At 36.7% G+C, this 19,515-nt stretch overlaps 1 long non-coding RNA gene across 1 annotated transcript in view; it reads right to left on the bottom strand.

The window, feature by feature from the left end:
- The window catches only part of LOC125699536 (uncharacterized), a 283,177-nt gene that overhangs the window by 221,497 nt on the left and 42,165 nt on the right, over positions 1-19,515 (bottom strand). The window lies entirely within an intron of this gene.

The raw sequence follows: 19,515 nt of genomic DNA, 5'->3' as shown, positions 1-19,515 counted from the left end.
GACCAACTTTACAATGCATTTTCTTGTCAAGGCTCATTAATACTATTACACAGAACTCTGTGATAACTCTGTTTTATTGAAGCCATAATGAATGCTTAAATTCACAGCAAAAAGAAAATTATTTCATTATTTTCACGTCACAAAACAGGTTGTTTTTTTTCTTTTTTTTCTTTTTTTTTTTCCATTTTTTTCCCCCAAAAGCACAGTACGTGCAGCTGGCAGTCTTGTGCCTCTGAAAACGCCATATCAGAATCCACACCACTAGATCAATGAACTGTTGGACAGAAGCACTCAAAATCACCTCCCTTCCCATTATCATGCTTTCTGGTCTTCCAGGCACAAATTACCCATCAACCTCCTTGACCTAGTTCTAGAAACACTGCCGTAAAGAGCACCTGTCAGAGTGATGCATGTGCAAGCCCAGTGCAATGACAAATAGGAAGCAATAGCAGTTATCACAAGGAATAACAATTTAGCTACAAATCTGGCTGAGCATCAGACTAGTCTGATTTCCCACTGCAAAATCTAAAAATTGCTACTGGATAGGACATTATCATGCCAAATCTTCCTGATTCACCATAGGACAAATTACTAGCGAGGTGTGCGACTGCAGGATTATCCTCCAGCCTTCTAAAAGCCTGACACCAGATTACTTTCTTCCCCAGTAAAGCCTGCAAAAGACAGCATGGAGGAAATTAAAAAAAAAGCCCTCTTATCAGATCAACTTCTAGGGTAGAAATTCACAGCCTGACATCCTCAGGGTACTCAGCAACTGCAGTCTTTACTATTTTCTGTTTAAAAATAGTGCTTAATTAAAAGAATACGCGCTTCCAAATTGTAATTAGTCATATATGAAATCTCCAGAGATGTAATGTTTGGCTTAGATTTTATGCTTATCTACTGTTTCTAGGCTAGGGGGACAAAACAGATTTTCCTACTCGACATTTAGTTTGGCTGTAGTAAAACTATGCAAGGAAAAAGGATAGACAGGAAATTAATTGCCTGTGTCCATTACCATGGAGCCCTGAAGTTATCACTATAGAAACTATTATGGGGAGCCTGCCACAGCGATAACAGGCTCGTGGCACCACCGTCACTGCGCAAATTGCCAGGGCACAGGGCAAGAGATGGAGCCAAGAGGCGAACGAGCTGCTCGCACATAGTTGTGAATGGACTCTCACATGCTCATTTGTGGGTTTAGCAAAATGGAAATGAAAGTATTTAATAAAGGCTTCCATTTCCTTTAATGAATTACTGACTTAAGTTCAAGGGGGTCTTCAGAAGTCAAAGTGGCTCTGTCTGTGGTGACAATTTAATCCCCTCTTGAACTCAAATGAGTGCCATAAAGTGACTTGCCTCCTCCCATGTGAATGACTTGTTTCAAACTCAAGCCTTTGAGTGCTTATACTCTGAGATGGTGAGAATAAGAGTCCTGCAAGGGCTGCACATAGAGAGAAATAGTAGCCAAGACTGGTGCCTGGGGAAAGGACATCCGCAGAGCAGGCTCACTCAGTGAAGAGGTACCACAGGGAAACTTTCGCTATGAAATTCATGCAGCAGTTACTACTTTACCCTGGCCCACATTCTAAAGTGACAAACTGCTTTGCTGTCAGAGATTTTCCAGAACACTGATTATTGGTTTCATTCCACTTCTCCCTTTGGAAAGGGAGGTCTGTCTCTGGAAGGAGGAGGAAAGGGAAAGGCAGTAACTGCAGCCAGAGCTAGGAGCCTCTCTTGGTAACCAGCCAAAGGATGAAGAGGCATCACATCCCAGGCACTCATATTTTCTTTGTGGGGGAGTGTGCATGTGTAAGCTCACAAGAAATATATCCATACGTCAGCAGAATTCCCTCCCAAGTCATGCAGAACTCAGTATTCTATCATTCAATTTCTCATCGGCAGTGAGCAAAAAATGCTTTCCAAAAAATACAACAAACTAAGTGATTATAAATTCCACAGAAATCTGTCAAAAGGTTTGTCATTTTGAAACACTTTGTATATTTATATATAAACATATAATATGATATATATATATGATATATATAATATTTATATGATATATATAATACTCATATGTATATATTTATATTTATATATATAGTTACTCCTCTATTTCAACTTATTGGAAAACAAAGGGTAAAATACATTGTTATCAGAAGAGTGGCATTCTTTATATGTGGCGCGTGCAGTACATGAATCACAACAAGGAATGACATAATTGTAAGAATTATAAACCTACAAAGTGCCACTGTGAACATGCAATATGCACTCAGCGTGGTAGTTAAAACTTTTAACATTTCCATCAAAGTTTCTAATAACAGGTGTTGATCGTTAGCTTCCGAAGGGCAGGCGGACATCCTAATGGCTTGGTTTTTCAGAAACATCTGTGTGAAGTAGTGACATTATATCCTCTTTTCACTTTTATGTTAATGCAAATTGTCTCTCCAAAAATCTGTTTTCAAAGCATATGTCTAGATCTGTCATTATGTGAAAATCACACGGACGTTATGGCATTTCTTTACAAGATTCTTAAGCTTTAGTAGTGAATGTCTGGAAGAGTGAGCTGGAATCTTTCAACAAGTGTCCACTAGATGGTGGAATAAGCTAAAATATTAAATTACTTATTGAAAAGATGGCAACAGTGATAAAATGACAACTTCTGTTTTTACTAAGACTTCAGATTTTTAATGATACTGAGATTTTCTACTTTGTTCTCCTCATTTAATTGCTCTGTTTATTTAACTTATTAAAGTTTGAAAAGAAAGGTGCATTTTATTGTTTGCATTCAAAACTTAATTTTCATATCTTTTGATATGAATTACATTGCAATTTTACTGAATCAAAAGACCTTCATTTTTATCACCTCTAATAATTTTTCTCATTGTTTATGTAAAGTATTTAATTAAGAAAGAAAAAAACCACACATACAGAGTTCCTGTGATATCACTGTTAGCTTGATTCACCCCATGCCATGCATTAGCAGGATGAGGCTTGATAGACTAACCCACTACACATCAACGCTGCCATTGCCTTAGCAGAGGCCAAAGCGACAACTACACAAAGACTTTCTGCACGTACTTCCTCTAGAGTGTGAGGGACTGAGGTTCATAAATCATTCCTGCTCCAATACCAAGAAACGGTAAAGGAAACAAAAGCAATTCAGTGTTCTTCATTTCAGACTATTAGTAGTCAGCAAGTAATCAATAGACTTGGTGAGACTGAAGCAACAGCAATGCACAGTCAACATCCAGCCCAGCAGCTCTCTATTATGGAAGGAACACGTATAATTTTTTAATTTTTTCTTTGTATAAAGCCAAAATTGTCTCCTGAATTACATTACTGCTGGCTAGGTGAATCAAAGCAAGATGAAAGTGGAGATAAAATGAGTATTCAGAATGTACCACCATTGCACGTAGTTTCTATCAAAAAGCAGCAGAAAGACCTAACAACTTAAGGGCCCCTGTGCTCCTTCCTATTTGTCATTGGCCCAATCTGAATGGTAATGAGGCCCAGTCATTTGCTTCCTCTCAGACAGAATACCATAGTTTAAGCATACAGAGCATTGCATGAAAAAAGTAGTGTGAACAAGCATTAAAAAACTTTCATCAAGGTTCTTTCAGTGAAGCAAGCCACTGTGCAGCTACACAAAAAATGCCTATACAGGCAGTATTTGGTTCAAGACTTCTTAATACCCAATATCTCCAAACTTTCAAGCAAATCCCCTTCCCATGGAATTGCCTGTAAAAATCAGTTACAGCCAATTCACAGTTAGATTTCCCCTACAGAATTCACTTCCACAAGAAAAGCAAAGACTGTAGAATTAGACAAATTCTGTTTCAAAAGTCTGCTAGTTATGTCTGCATACACAAATCAAGATGTAAGACACACTCCCTCACAAATATAATGAAGTATTCCTAAAGGCTGCTTTACAGTTTCACAGAGTAACCTCACAGGAGCATTTCTTGTAATGATTTCCAGAGTGTAAAAACTGAATACAAACTGTTGAGATTGTTCTTGTGTTTCAAGTTATCACTTTGATGCACACACACGTTTCAAGTTCGCCCTTGTAGTGCAACTCCATTTGCATCGTCCCTAAACAGATATCTGCACAATTAGAGAATCTGACTTCGAATGTTGTGGCCTTCAGTAAGAAATTAAATTGCACAGTTTCTGTCATCTGTATCCAATAAGCAGCAAACACCTACAGTGTGCTTAAGTTAGGGTGAAAGCTTATGGGAAATGAGGGAACTAAGAACTCATATAAGCAAGAATTCACCTAACAAAATATTTAAAAAGAAACTCTTCTTCTCTGAGTACTAAAACAGGTAAAAACAGAGGCAAATCATCAAGAAACAAGGTGAGGTAAAGAATCAAAATCCAATGAAATAAAATCATGACTTTCTGAGACAATGCCACCACTCCAACCACAGCTGTGAAGTAATCTGACAGACAACTGAAAATTAAATAGGAGAACGACTAGTAATTTTTTTTTTTTGGACAAATTACAATGGAAACATTTTCCATTGAGTCTCTATTTTCAGCTCTAAGCATTCCTAATATGGAAATGAAAAAAGGCAACTGGTTTTAAAAATGTCTTCCAAAAAATCCTCCAAAGCTACTTAGAAAAAGCAAAAAACTGACAATTAGTCAAATTTATTCCTAATATTTTGATGTAGAAAACAGCGCTAGAATGAAATTAACAATTCTTAATCTATTAAAAAGAAATTAAGTGAGATTTCACGACAGAGTAAGTATTCCTTCATTTACCAGTATATACCATGCAAGCGAATGCATGTGTGACAGTGAAAGATGCCAGTGAAAATTAAGGGAAATTTGGATGATGCATTTAAGCAACTAAGTATCATTCACAGATAAAGGCTTGCCCTGGGAAAAACTGCAAAATATGTTATGAGGGAGGAGGAATGATCATCACAAAAGTAAATACTGCACTCACTCAAAATGTTTAGTTAATGATGCATAAAGAGTGGAATAACACCACCAAAAGAGTTTTACCATCTTTCCAAGCACGGAAATATTTGTAGACCATATTTTCACATATTCTATGACATTAGATGAAAAGGACTATACATTCTTTCTCAGAAGTCCATACGGGGAAATTATACCATGAGTTAGTTGAAGTTAGACTGTAAAACCCCACAACCCAACAAAAATCCCCAAAACACACAACACTGAGCTGCACAAACCTCAGCGCAATGCATGCCGATGGACACGGGGAGCCGTGGAAGCCCAGACACACAGGAGAGGAGGATAGTAGCAGAGGGAAGAAAAGCCCAGATCTGCCTTGGTTTCTCTGATAAAGCTATGGTAGAGATGCTAATTTAAAAATAGTACAGTACTACTAACCACGTGTATTTTTTCAAAATACAAGTTCTTATAACAAACAGAATAACACAGTAATTCATCTGGTAGCAACATATGCTGCATATCAAATGCTGAAAAATTATTTTTAATTGGGATATGTTGCGTGTGTGCAATTTGCATGCACACAAACACAAATGTTTAGATTTGATTTTGTTTCTTTGTCAGTGAAAAAAAAGAAACTGAGCTTTTTTCTTTATCTATGGTAACTGCCTTACAGAAACACATTTCCCAAAATGAAATGGTGTGAATATTGGTTAGCTGTAAGGCCTTCCCAGGTAAGTCCCAAACCACTGAAGTTATCAAAAAGATTTCAAAAATGAAATACTATTTGTCAGTCTCTTCAGTTTTAAAGCTCTGTAGTGCTTGGATTTATTTCTTATTGTTCTGATATTGGAAGTCTTGCTATTTTACTCTTAAAACGACTAGATTGCTGTCTCCAGTAAATGACCAATCTCATACTTCTATCTTGACATCTAATATTTCGCCATGTTGAAAAAAAATAGCATCTTTGTCTTCTCTGAGGCTGTAGCCATTAAGCTCTGGCAACTCCATTTAATTTTGCAGGGGATGCTCTGTCTCCAACACAATGTCTGAAGCTCTTTTCTTAGGTCCATCTGCATACTCTGCAGCATGTGTATGAGTGCCAACAAAGGTGTGCAATCTGTCAACTTTACTCACACACTGATGGTTTATTATCCCTTAATGTTTTAACACCAGAGCTACAGCAATTAAGAAGTGGCTAGATCCCCCTGTGTGTTCCAATGAGCCTCTTCTCCTACGTGAGTAACTGCTGCAATTTTCTTTCTCATTTTTACCTTCTGTTAGTCATAGGGTAATCATGGGAAGCACTTTTCACCATTAATTCAAGTGGTACGACACTGTTTCTGGATAGAGAACATACAATTCATTTTAAATGGAAACATTTCCATTTGACTACTTCAGAGTGAGAAAACACTTCAAATCTTTTGCAGCTACCTAGCGGAAAGGATTACAAAAATTGCTACTATAAAGGAGTAGAGAAAGAAGAGGAGATGGCTGTTGGGCTAAGGTAGCATGAAACTATTGCCACTCAGGCATCCAGTAAACTTTAATACACAAGTGAATTTTGGACCAAGTTACAAAGAGAGTGAAAGGAACATGTAAATCAGAATTGCTAGAGCAAAAGAGAAACTAAAAACAAGACAAATATACACTAGGAGAACTGGTTAAACTACATAGAACTGTCCTTAATCAAACCGGTTACTAGAATGCTATGCAAAGTTCAAATTTTTCACTTTGCTTTAATTCTCAAGTAAATATTTTTTGTCCTAAAATTTTCTTTTAGCAATTATTTCTTTCCAGTATGTATGCATCACAGAGGTATGCACAAGCCATCCATAAAGGTGCAGTTTTCAAAAAGATAAGATATATACCACATGAAAAGCCTCAGAATGAGTGATGTATTTTAGTTTTGTATATTCACACAGAGTAAATCACATTAAAAACTAAAAGCTCCACAATCAAATCAAGAAAATCCAGGTGGGTAATGCTTATAAATAAAGAAAAAAATCAGAACTAGTCGCTATTTCTGATCAGCATCATGATTTCCTTTTCTCATTTAATACTTTTCCTATAGCCCAACAGACATAAGTTCTAAAAAATTGCTGTTTTTTATTAGCGTACTTTAGGAATGGAGATCTTCAATTTAAACATTAATACAATTAAACTGTTACAGCTCTCAGTCCCTCACATGGTCTTGAAGCAGACATATTCAAGATGGAAGTTCTTTTAGCTGCTGTCAGCCATCAGTATCTGTTAACTTGTTTCTGTAAGACTTTTCTGCAAAGAATTGTGTTCCTACTTCCATTCAAGTCACAGACTGCAGCTACTAGTGCTCATCAAGAGGTACTATATTGTACTGTGGAATACAGGTATTTTTAAAAATAACTTTAATCTTATGTAAATCTAAGTTCTAGCTGATTATAAGCCCTTCACAAAGATAAATTATAGCAAACCAATCTTCTGCAAATGAAAATGATTGCAAAGCCAATTTTATGCATATCTACCACTCTTACAGTCTAAAAGAAAATAACTTGTTCTTTTCCATTAAAATATAATTGAAAACATACGGCATTCTTTCCTGGATAATTTACATAGAGCAACTAATGAAAAGTATTGCAGTTAGACTGGGCTTCAGTGAGAAGTAATATCAGAAAAGTAATGTCATCGCAGCATGGTTCTAATTACTCAATTTTTAACCTAATTCTTAGGGCTTTTTAGTAAATGCCTGACTTAATAGTTTTAGCATGCTTTGGTTAATCTAGGACTCAGATGAAAAAGAGCAATTGTTTTTAAACATTATAACAAAGACCCCCTCCAGAAATGTATTCACCCAGTAACTCTGAGATGCTTTTCATAACACAGCTTCCTCCTTCTTAAAGGGCCCACATGGAGGGCAGCTGCGGCACAACCTGCATGAGCTTTAGCATAGAGGCTGGACAAATACTGAGGCCTGCAAGGCACTCTACAAGTTCAGACATAAATAATTCCTGAGATACATCTCAGCCCTGCATTCCTAGGGTTATACAACCTATAAGTAAGGTTACTAGTTAGTTACACTGGAAACAGGACTTGTCAGCAGATTACTATTTTAAGATACATAAGAATTACGTAAGGAAATGACATTTCACTTTCCAAATCTTTTTTTATGGAAGTGAGACTGCTGGAAAGTAATAGATGTTGCAGCTCTTCAGAAGTGCCCTTTGGGGATTACTGCTTGCCCTTACTCTGTGAAGAACCTTAATGTGCTTTGGCTTATACAGTGACCCCACGCCTTCAGCTGAAATCCCATGGTTATGCCATAACATGCTCTCACTTGGAGATAATAGGCATATTTAAAAGAAAATACCTCTTATTTCCTGGTCAGTATGCACTGTGCTCCCACATGCAGATTTACACGTAGTTTCAAGTGATAGGCACTGTAACTGAGCTTTACTTCAGGGCAGTAACTTCTGTGATCTGCACATAGACCACAAACTTCTATAGTGCTTTGCATCTTCTTCTGATAACAAAGCTCTGTTTTCTAAAATTCTAGCAATAGAAATAGCTACAAAATTAAATATTTACTGTAGTCTCGATCTTTTGCCTTCCCAAAACAAATTTAACTGCCACCTGATGCCCATTTACTACTTTCCTTGAGACAGTGCTCTCCAATTACTTTAGTATTCATTTTATTAGTAAAAAACAGAAAACGGCTTATTCCAGACAATTTCTGCTAAAATGCGTGGCAGCAAGCCTAGCTACCTTTCATACACCAGCAAAGTATATAATCATTTTCAATAACCTTGAATTTTCACAACTTCAAATACTTGCCTATGCTCCTACTCCTTTCTTTATTGGTTCTCCACCTGAACAGTTGCTTCCTCTTGTATGTGTTTACTCACTTTCCTTTAACGTATCTATTTATGTTTCAATATTGTAGAGGATAGAAATGCCCTGCTTTTTCTTCTAGTTATTAGAGGCAAAAAATCCAGGTAAAAATGCCTTTCAGTATGCTAGGATCCATTTTACACAGTTTAACAACTGCTGTAGTATCAGTGCTGTTGGTATCACAACATGCATTAGAAACTCTTCAGGATCTGCCTATAGGGTCACTGAATGAGAATGACAGGTCAGTGAACTGAAATGATCTCCTAGTCAGCGAGCAGATAACCTGGTCACCCACATTTACTGCAAAGAAATGCAGACCAGCTCCACGGTGATTACAAATGGCTGAAGCTGCTGTCATAGGTGGATCAAACCTTACATTTTCTCTGCAGAACTTGCACATGGGTGTAGTTGGCACATGAACACCACCTCTGCCAGTCACCTTTCCTCCTCTGCTGAAGTTTGGTGACAATTTCAGTCAAATTTCATTTAACTAAACACACCATTGCTTAATAAGAATCATAATCATGGTGACTTCCATGACATTAAATGCTTCAGAGCTGCCTACTTTACATTCAGTTCACAGCCCAGAAGATAATTTCTAATTTCCTTATGTCTGAAACCAGATCTCTTTAGGAAGTACTATGAAGAAGTCATTATACTACTTTCAGAGCTATTACAGTTTCTCCCTGAACACAGTCATTCTCCGCATAGACCATGAAGACTGCAAACAATTTAAAATCGTTGAACTTTTGAAGTGCCTCCGTTAATTGCATAACTACAAAATCAAAAAAATTAAAAATCAATACGTAGCAAATATCCTCTGGGAATTGCAGACAACATTCCTGTTCAGCTCTCACACTACCTTTTCTTCCACTCCTCCAGCACCAAAATACACATCAGTGATCTCTTTTCAGATGGTTCCCTTGTCTGTTCATCTTTCTCTACTGGGAACAGCAATAAAACCCCCGAGCACAGCACAGGGCACCGCAATCCTTTTAACAACCCCTCCTGTGAGATTTAGCAACAAAAGGTAAGTGCAGATTGTTACCAGAGGCTGGAGAACACTCTACTCCTCTAACTATGCTGAAGTCCAGGGTTGTGGAAACCCCAAATGAAGTGAATGGGGGAAGTCAGGAAGCTCAAGCAGTAAAAGTGCCATATCACAGATTATTTTCTTACCATGTCTGCAACATCATCTGTGCTACTATGCCATATCAGCACCCCTTGGAAACAACAAGGTCTGCTCCAAAAGTAACGCCTCCTATTTTATTATGTTGGTCCGTGCAATCAGAGGCAGATGTTGGTGGAATGGCAGTAGAGGTTGAACCTTCCCATCAATATCTCTTTATATTTTGTTGCTGTGTGACAGATGGCAGCAGTGGGGTAGTCTGACAGAATGGCATCTGACACGGAACACTGACACTTGCTGGATGTTTATGAAGATGAAACAGTAGATGTGAGTGCAGTGAGATGGTGGGTCATGCATTTCAGCAGTAGCAACAATGACATGAAATACAAGCCATGTTTCGCCACGCACAGCTGTCACACCACCAAACAAAGAGCAGCTCAATCAACTCATCTGTGAAAACTGACTAATGGTGGTGACTACATTGAAAAAGTGTCTTGTAGCTGAGAATTTGCTCTGTCAAATGTCCTTATTGTGCTCTTTGTTACAGCTACCACACAAATAAATAGGAGGCATTACTTTCGAAGTGATCTACATATAAGCTTGAAAAACGCACTCTAAAATAGACATAAAAGCCCGTTGTGAGCCACTGTTTTTCTTCAAGTACTAATATCCATTTCTGCTGGATAAGAAAGCTTCTTGTATTTTCCATATGATGTGTTAAACAAATTACTATAAATAGGCATGATCTTTTCCCCGAAATTGTATTTCCCTGATGTTTAGCCAGTGATTCTTCCAATTATCAAGCAATTTATTTCCTGACTAAAACATGCTCTTCCTCCACCATTTTTTTTTTTTTTTTAAACATTTGCACTGATATGCACAGGGCTTCTGACAATGAGTAGAATCTACTGTTAAAGGTTTTTTCGGACCTTTTAAATTACTATGGAAATACTGTGTGCACTTCTTTCTCTTCATTTCTTGTATTACTAGTTCCTAGTATCTTTCGCTGTCAATTATGTGATGGAATTAGAAAAATAAACCTTTATTGTGGAGTGAAAGTTGATGCAGCTATAGGGCTCTGCAAATAACCACACAGCTACTTGGAGTCTATTCACGCAGCAGAACACATTATGCTGTGCTCTGCGTGCTGGAGCATACTACAATGCCTGCTGATTATGGTATAATTGACATGAGCCTTGCCCACATTCCACAGTCCCTAGTTAACATTTGAGTTTTATATTACATAAAATAGAGTATAAGTACATTATGCATGTATAAAAGAAACTCAAATAATAGTGGTTGTTACAATTGCATATCCCTCAGCACATTAAAACATTCTCTACAAAGGAATGTTAAGCAAAGAAAAGCTTCCCATTTCCCTCCTTCCTCAATTGTCTTAATCATTCTAGAAATAGAAAATAATTGGAGGAAATATACTTGCATCATACCTGTTTCACCACATATTTTCACTAATACAAATAGCAGGAAAAGGCTGAACTTAAGCAGAATTTTATGAAAATGTGGGTGAATCAGAAGATTTTAATTTTGTAAAAGAAATTTAGATGTCTATGAACTGAAGATTTCTTAAATTTAAAAATTAAAATAAATGAGCTGATATCCTCAGTAAGAAAGTTTTTTATGGCTTTCATCACATACTTTATAGCAAGGGGATATTTGACTGCTTGGCGCTTAAAGAACGACTGTGTTCCATGGATGTAATGAAGAATAAGATTGACTTCTATGAGCACAATTTGTTGAAATGCTTTAAGAAATTAGATAGAAAGAAATCTGTGGTAAATCATAAAATTGTACCTAAATTTCTACAATCTTACTGAAACAGGAAGTAATTGTAAGCCCCAGATGCACCAATTTACAAATTCAACTTCAAAGGCACAACACAACCAATGCAAATCTAACAGTACGTGTATAGACAGTAACACACAGGAAAGTGTCAGATTGGGCAAAAATGTAGACAGTTATTTTTTTCCATTCAGTAAACATGGAACACCTTTAAAGGGCAGCATTAACACAGACAGATGAGTGCCTCCCCTTAACGCTGCTGTCAGAAAAAAAGGAGAAGGGAGTGATTAAAATCTGAAAGCCAGGAACCCAGACATTCCCAGGACAGGCAACAATTTGTAACAACTAGCAGAAAAGAATATTGAAGGAGAAAATAAGTCAGATTTGTCAGATAAAGTCATGATTCAGCAACTCTTCATTGTTAGCCCAAAGGTCAAATATGCAAGGAAAGATACGGGAACACTACATTCTAGTGAAAAGCTAAATATACATTCACACAAGCATTAAACTTGGAAGCTATAAATTAAAGCAGGATATCAAAGCCTCCTTACATTTATTTCTTTTTTCTTTTTCTGCAGCATGACCAAAGGCAGCAGGCTTTTTTTTTTTTTTTTTTTTTTTTTTTAGCTAAAATGACCAATAAAACCAGCTTGTAGCTCTCAGGGGCACCATGTAGTCAGATGCGGATCCTCTCTCTATCTTGACTTTTATGAGTTGATCATCATTTAAGGCTTCTTCCCACCAGGAATGTTAAATACTTTTTATAATTTTCTCTCAGGGTTTTGAAATTACTTCTGAATTACAAAGGGTGAAGGGATTAATCCTCAAACTGCAATTTGCAGCAGAAATCACCCTGATAAGAACATAGTAACCTACACTGGCTTTCACTGAGGCTCTCATAATCACACCATTAAAAATAAAGGGAAACAAAATCCTGGCTTTTGACTCAGTAACTTTATTGGAATATAGTTATGCATCATATCTTACAAATACTGTAATATATATGAATGAATGGAGACACAACATGCAGCAGCGGTATGGGTAGCTTTTTGTATAGAAGATGATGAGCTGTGAAAGTAATTGGCCATGGAGCTCATTTAAATATAACGAGTTATGACTAGAAAAAGATAAACTAGCTCAATCTAACTACTGAAAGCACTTTCTCTTTTGTAATCTCAAGTAGACGTGCACTTCTTAGCTGAATAACGTGAAGTTGCTCCTCAACCATTTTGTGACTAGATAGAAAAAAACAAAATGAAACCAGATGACAACCTTACAAATGTTGCTAAGCAGGCTTTGTTAAGAAAAACATATCATCAGCTACATTAGATAGTTGAGATTTTTTTGTACACAATAGTCCAGACATTTAAATGCTATTAAGAGCATTATCAGTATAAACAGACTAGTATATTGAAACGACTTTCTTCAAAATTTATTCATTATAAGAAAACATAAATAATGCATAATAAAACAGCCAGGAGTACTTATAGGTACAGCAATATTTAGAAAGTAGCCACAGAGAGGCTTGTTTTGGTTTTAACTAAACCACTTTGCTGGAGCATTTGTGCTCAGACCTCAAATGTGAGGAATTAAAAGCAGCAGCCTTTCAGAACTGCCATTTGAAATTGGCAAACTGCTACAAACTAATGGCTTTTCATTTTGATGAAAAATATATTCCTATAGGCAACAGCGTCTCAATGATTTTTTTAAATCTAGAGATCTAACAGACCTTTCAATTAACTCCAGGAGTAATCTAGATCATTACTGATCTCCAGTGGCAGTGTGGAAGACAGCAGTTACAAATAACTCTGCATCAAAGTAAACAACATTTTGGTGGATATTATCACTCATTTATGGAAACTGTTTCATTTGTCTTTACTCAGAATGTCAGAACATCTGAGGTTGGAAGGGGTTCTCCGCTCCCCCTATGCACTCCAAGCACACACAGTTTCAGCTAGATCCAAAGTCAGACCACGTTTTTCAGGGTCAGATCAGCTGAGCTTTGAACATTTCTAATGGAGATTCCACCATGCCTTCAATGATAGGGATTTCTGTAACTCGCTCAGATGCCCATTTCCCTTTATGAATGACACAGTACTAGTTACAATGGAATGTAAAAAATACAGCAAAAGATTTTATATTGTGGCAAACAATTGATGTTCGCAAAGTTCAAGAAAGATTGCTTGGCAGCTACATGAGAAGCATGGCTATAGACAGTTCTGCTGGTTGTTTTTGAACCCATACAGGGATCAAACAACCACACTTACAAAGTTTTCACTAAACTGCAAAAGGACTTGTAATATTTTGTTTTGATATTAACTAACAATGTCATTCATTTTGGTTTCATAATACAGTCAAGTGACAACCAGACGAGGCGTGATCAAAAGCAGAGTAAGATTATTTTAATTGGTAGACATACTCAATTGACTAGCCTCAGAACAGAGAAGAGACTATGTTTCAAAAGACATAACTAATGTTTGGCTGCAGAATTTACTGCAGGATACGTTCTCACAGAGACAGAGCTCATTATGGAACTCTACTAAAATTCCTGCACAGTTCCGTTCTCTGTGTACATTTTAAAATTTTAAACATACCACAAATGAATTAATTCATTTAAGTACACATGACAAAAACTTGCACTTATTTTCCCCATTGATGTAGGATGCAATCCCTTTCTTCTGGACCAAATGTAGCATATGGATTTAAGGTAATAAAGACAGTTTCTCAGTTACTGTTACAAACAATCATTCACTTGATTCCATTTCAAAATCACGAATAACAATTCTTCCATCATCTATTACAATAAAAGTTTAAAGAGAATCTGTTATTTCTATCAATTTCTACATATCTCGCTGAAGTGAATTGAAGTTCTGAATTCAGTCCATATTTATTTCAGAAACCATACAACAGAATAGCTTGAAAGAAGAACTTATCTGAAAATAGAAGCTGCTGAAATCTCCAGATTCACAAAGCGGGAAACGAATCTCATATTTTGGGCATGTTTACTCAGTGTTACGTAATACAGAGCAGCTCACTCCTGGCTGTGCTAAAAACAAAGGAACGGCCCCTCTCCCCATCCCAGCTCCACTCAGGTTTGTAGCTGGAGATATACAACCTGAAGCTGAAAGCATAAATCACTTTTACTCTTCACTGGTTTGATTAAAACATCTTACAACAGTTTTTCTCTAAAATTAGAAAAGCTACGTTTATGGTGGACATGCAGAGCTTTGTACTAAAAAGTGTGCAAGGACCACTCAGTCCTTTATTCCTATTTAATGGAACGGCATTATGCTAGACCACTGGAAGGAGGTGAGAGCTGAAGTGCTCTTGCAAAGAAGTGCACCCATTCAGGGCTGAAACAGAAAACGATGGTTTACTTCTTTTTCGTGTACAGATTGTGGAACTGGTTTTTTCTCAGGGTCAGATAAACAGTCACAACGTGCTCTGATTTTCAGAGAGGAGAAGGGGTGGTTGTCCTCTTGTAGCTGTGACAGCGAGAGGCACCTGCTGACATGACACTTTTACTCAGTTTTGGCCTCAGATAAATTATTATTCAGTTATTCACTGCTGAAAATAGCTCCTCTAATGGTGTGACACATTTTTAACTATATCGTCATGAATAGCAACGCTGTAATTACATGTGAGAATGCACTGAAGTAAACATCTAATTTCTGAAGTGTCAGACAACAGGCAGCACCAGGCAGACTATAGCTCCACATTTTAGTAGTAATCAATTCAACTAACAATAGAGCTGATTGACAGGAAGCTCTATGCTGTTAAAAGCCAAACATAACAAAAAACAGATCTTCTCTAAGCAATGAAAAATGTATGGACCATCTACACTCTCTCCTTGTGCTATCTTCCATCAGCAAAAAATAGCAACACAGCTGAAAAGCTGAAGCAGCTTCCTTGCATCATCTTTAATTAACCTCTGAGTTGTATCAGAAGTATCGCACATAAGAGTGGAACCACCGGCCAATTTCTATCCTACACCTTTTTGTGAGCTAATAGTCCTGGATCTCAGAGAAACTGTAAAGGAATCTCCACATACAGAATTCAGCTAATATCAGAAAGCATTTATCATTAGTTTCATTTCTAGAACTAAGATGCTAGCTGGAATCAGCACCTGGCCTGAGCAGTTGTAATAGTGTCAGAAAGAGGCAGTAATTGTTACTGTTCCCACAAATGCTATTCCTCAAAATATAAAACACCTGTGGTTTGTTGCAATTCTGGTAGACAAGTGCTAGAGAAGTACACAAACAGAAAATAGTCAAACTACAATGGAAATACAGTTAAATTAAAACAAAAACTCCCTTTCAAACAGAGAGAGCTTCTCCTTATTCTCTATGTACTCAGCTAGGAGAAAATGAAACAAGATCTTCTACAGCAGTATGAGGCTCAGCTATAGAAAAACAATTGTAATAACCTGTAACTATTGTCTTGTCCTCCTGACCTTAAAGGTTCACTGCCATTTCTCCATGTAGCAAGAATAACCTGAGACATTCCATCTTTCTATGACATGATGAACGAGCTTCGATTAAAAGTAGCTAAAAGAAGAAAAGCTACTAATGTGTTTTATACAGTCACTGATCAGTTCCTGACATGTAATATTTCATTTGCTTTAGGACATTAAGAGATGTTGTGTACCTAAAAACAACAGCTTGTATGATAGTACATCTATCATTACCTGCGCCATAAAAACAAGAAGGACATAAATTTGTTTCTGCCTGTTAAAGTCTAATTACCTGTAAAATCATTACTTGGCACTTTAACAAATTGACACAATCAACTTAATGATCCTTAACATATTAAAACTTGCAATGTGTTTCTGCTTGCTGCCTGCCCAAACCACAGTAAACGTTTGCTGGTTCAAATGACATCATAGCAAGGGTCAGATCTTAAATTTTTCTGCTAAGTACAAGTAATTGCAGTATTGTCACTTGCTACAGTCCCTGTGTTATCTCATCAGTCCTACAGCTTGGGATATTCTCTACAAACACACTGAATGATTCCATCCTACATAGCATTCTTCATCAATAGTTGGAAGAACATGTAACAGTTATGTTAAGAACTTGGCCTTTCAATTAATGCTGTTTGTGACAGTATCTTCCACAATAGATGGTTGTTGGATTTCTTTAAATAGCAAAGATATCCATGGTGCAGAACACACACGGTGAGCTGCAGCATGAGTCCTTCGGACCATAGTCCTTTACTTCTGTGCACTGATTTATTTTCTTCACAGCAACTTCTAGCAGTCTCAGAAATACAGCTAGCCATAAAGGTCTTTTTTTTTTTTCCCCCCCACTAAAATCACAATTTTCTCCTCAGTAGCCAGAGGCAAGAACAAAAAAAAACCAAACCAAACCAAACCAAAACACCTCCTCTGGAAAAATATAAATGCTGAAGTTCTTGATAGTCAGCATCCACTACTGTACCTCAGAGATAATAAGGCTGTTGTAGTAATTCTCAGAATGCAACTCAGTTGTATCAGAGTTCAACTCTGATGTATTTTCAAGCATGGAAAGCTACCAAAAAGTAATGAATTCACTTCAAGCAAACTTTTCTACTGCAAAGTCATGGAGAGAGAAACTCATTATACATTGAAGGGAGGCAACTTTGAAGGTGCTCTGCTGCTAGTAAGTAAACATACCATCTCTTTTGAATTAGAAAATTGCGCAGACTGTTTAACTTGTTCTTAAGGCTTTGGTATTGCCTGGTACAGTAGGGGAAAAATAATTAAAATCATAGAATGGAAGATTTGTCTATTTCTGAGAGACAGAGAACACGATATAACACTAGATGCTACTTTCTTGAAAAATAAACCTTTTGTAAAGAATCAGAAATACCTGCTAAAAATGACTGGTATTAACTACAAGTATGCTATAGCAGACCCTTGTAAGTCTTCCCCTCTTGACATTATGTTACAGCTGCCCCCAAACAGTCACCCTCTTCTGCAAATAAATTTCTTTACAAAATATTATAGTGTATAATATGTGAAATAACAAAGTATCAAAAAAAAACCAAAAAAAAAAAAAACCCAAGAAAAATAATAATTTATTTTACTTAGCCTGTAACATGACTCTGTTAACAGAGTAAACATCAAGAAGAGATCATGTGTGAATTGGTACATACCAAGTAGTCACACTCTCTTATTTTTCTATTAACTCTGTTTGAGTAGCAAGAATTACTGTGTAACAAGAAAAATGAAGTAGGAAAAATAGGTTCATCACACACACTTGCACTCTCCCATCAAACTGACTGAACAGACTGCAGCCACTGCTGCTATGAAAATACGGCATGGTAACATATGTCAAAAATTACGTGAAGATATGATTACGACTTCAAAGAGGCACAAAGGAATACAAACAATATTGAAACTATAAAGTTGTTGTTCAAATTGTTAGTAAATCAGACTTCCTTGATAATTTGCACACTTTATTTTTGTCAGGTCTTAGATGAAGAAGTACCAGCTGCATCTTTCTCACTCGCCTTCAGGATGGGAGATTTATATCTATAGTTATGAAGGGTACATCATTCAAATCTATGGTTTCCCTCAAAGGATCTAAAGTATCTGATTATTATCTGGGACCAGACTCAGAAGTAAAAAGAAATAACTGAAAGTTTTCTTTCTCTTCACAGAATAACATACCCTATGAGAGACCAGAACTGCTTTACTAGACAAATGACAAATTAAACGATAAAACTGAATTAAAACAAACTTCCAGGGACTTCAACCTGTGTTCTGAAGTACTTCCCAAATACACAACTGCTGAGTGCTTTCACTATGCTGAATGGTTTATTAGGCATTAACAATATCTACCAAGGACTAACACTGAAAATGCCTTCAGGAAAACTAATTTCAGGCAGACACCTCCACTCTTACCAAACATGCAAAAATTGTCTGCATCCCCAGCATGAATTTTCTAGTGCCTAGAGAAGCACAGACATTTTCTGGTCATCTAGGGTGGAATTACAACAGACTTTCATAAGCTATATTTCAAAAGCACAACATGAAACTAGCAGGCAAAGGAGAGCTCTTAGTCCCTAGCTATATTGTAGCAAGAACTGTCTATAAATGAAAGGAATAAAAGAAAGTAGAAGAAAATCTATTAAAATATCCAGGTACCAAGAATTCCCAGGCATTGATCCCCATTGTGGACTGCTACTGTTTGAAAGGAGAGGAACAATGCTCTGACTGTAAGAGTAGATGCTCTTGCTTACAGTTTTCTAAGTAGAAAAAAACCTCTATTAAAAATACGGACTGGTACCAGAGTGGTGAAACAGAGCAGGCTGACTCTAAATTACATTTACTTGGTTTTCACATTTCTTTCCAAAGAACAATGATTGAAGCTTTAAAGATAAGATTTGAATCTGCAAAGCGGAAACGCTCATCTCTGTTTTAACTTAGATACTGCACTGAGTCACGCCATGGAGGAGGCACTTTTCTAAACTAGAATAATGTAGTTATTACTGATAAATATATCACTTGAAAAAAAAAAAGAAAAAAAACACAACTTTTGAATTTATCAGAAGATGCATGTAGAGAACCAACACTTCACTCTAGGGAGATTCTTTGTGGTGGTAAGTGATTACTAGCAGAAGGATTATACAATTTAGCTATCCTTCTTTAGCCCTTTTTGAAGACTTCCAAAGTTCTATTGGGTTTAAACCTGTGATTGTTATGTTAATGGTCTGTTACCTTATACTTTGAAAAGTAAAACGGAACACATAACTTCCTAATTTTCTTTTGCTTTCCTTTTTATAAAGCTTCTTCAGTTTTCCACACAGACAAATTT

Source organism: Lagopus muta, chromosome 13, assembly GCF_023343835.1.
Source record: "Lagopus muta isolate bLagMut1 chromosome 13, bLagMut1 primary, whole genome shotgun sequence".
In the NCBI taxonomy this organism is placed as follows: Eukaryota; Metazoa; Chordata; class Aves; order Galliformes; family Phasianidae; genus Lagopus; species Lagopus muta.
This window is presented reverse-complemented; position numbering and strand designations above follow the sequence as displayed.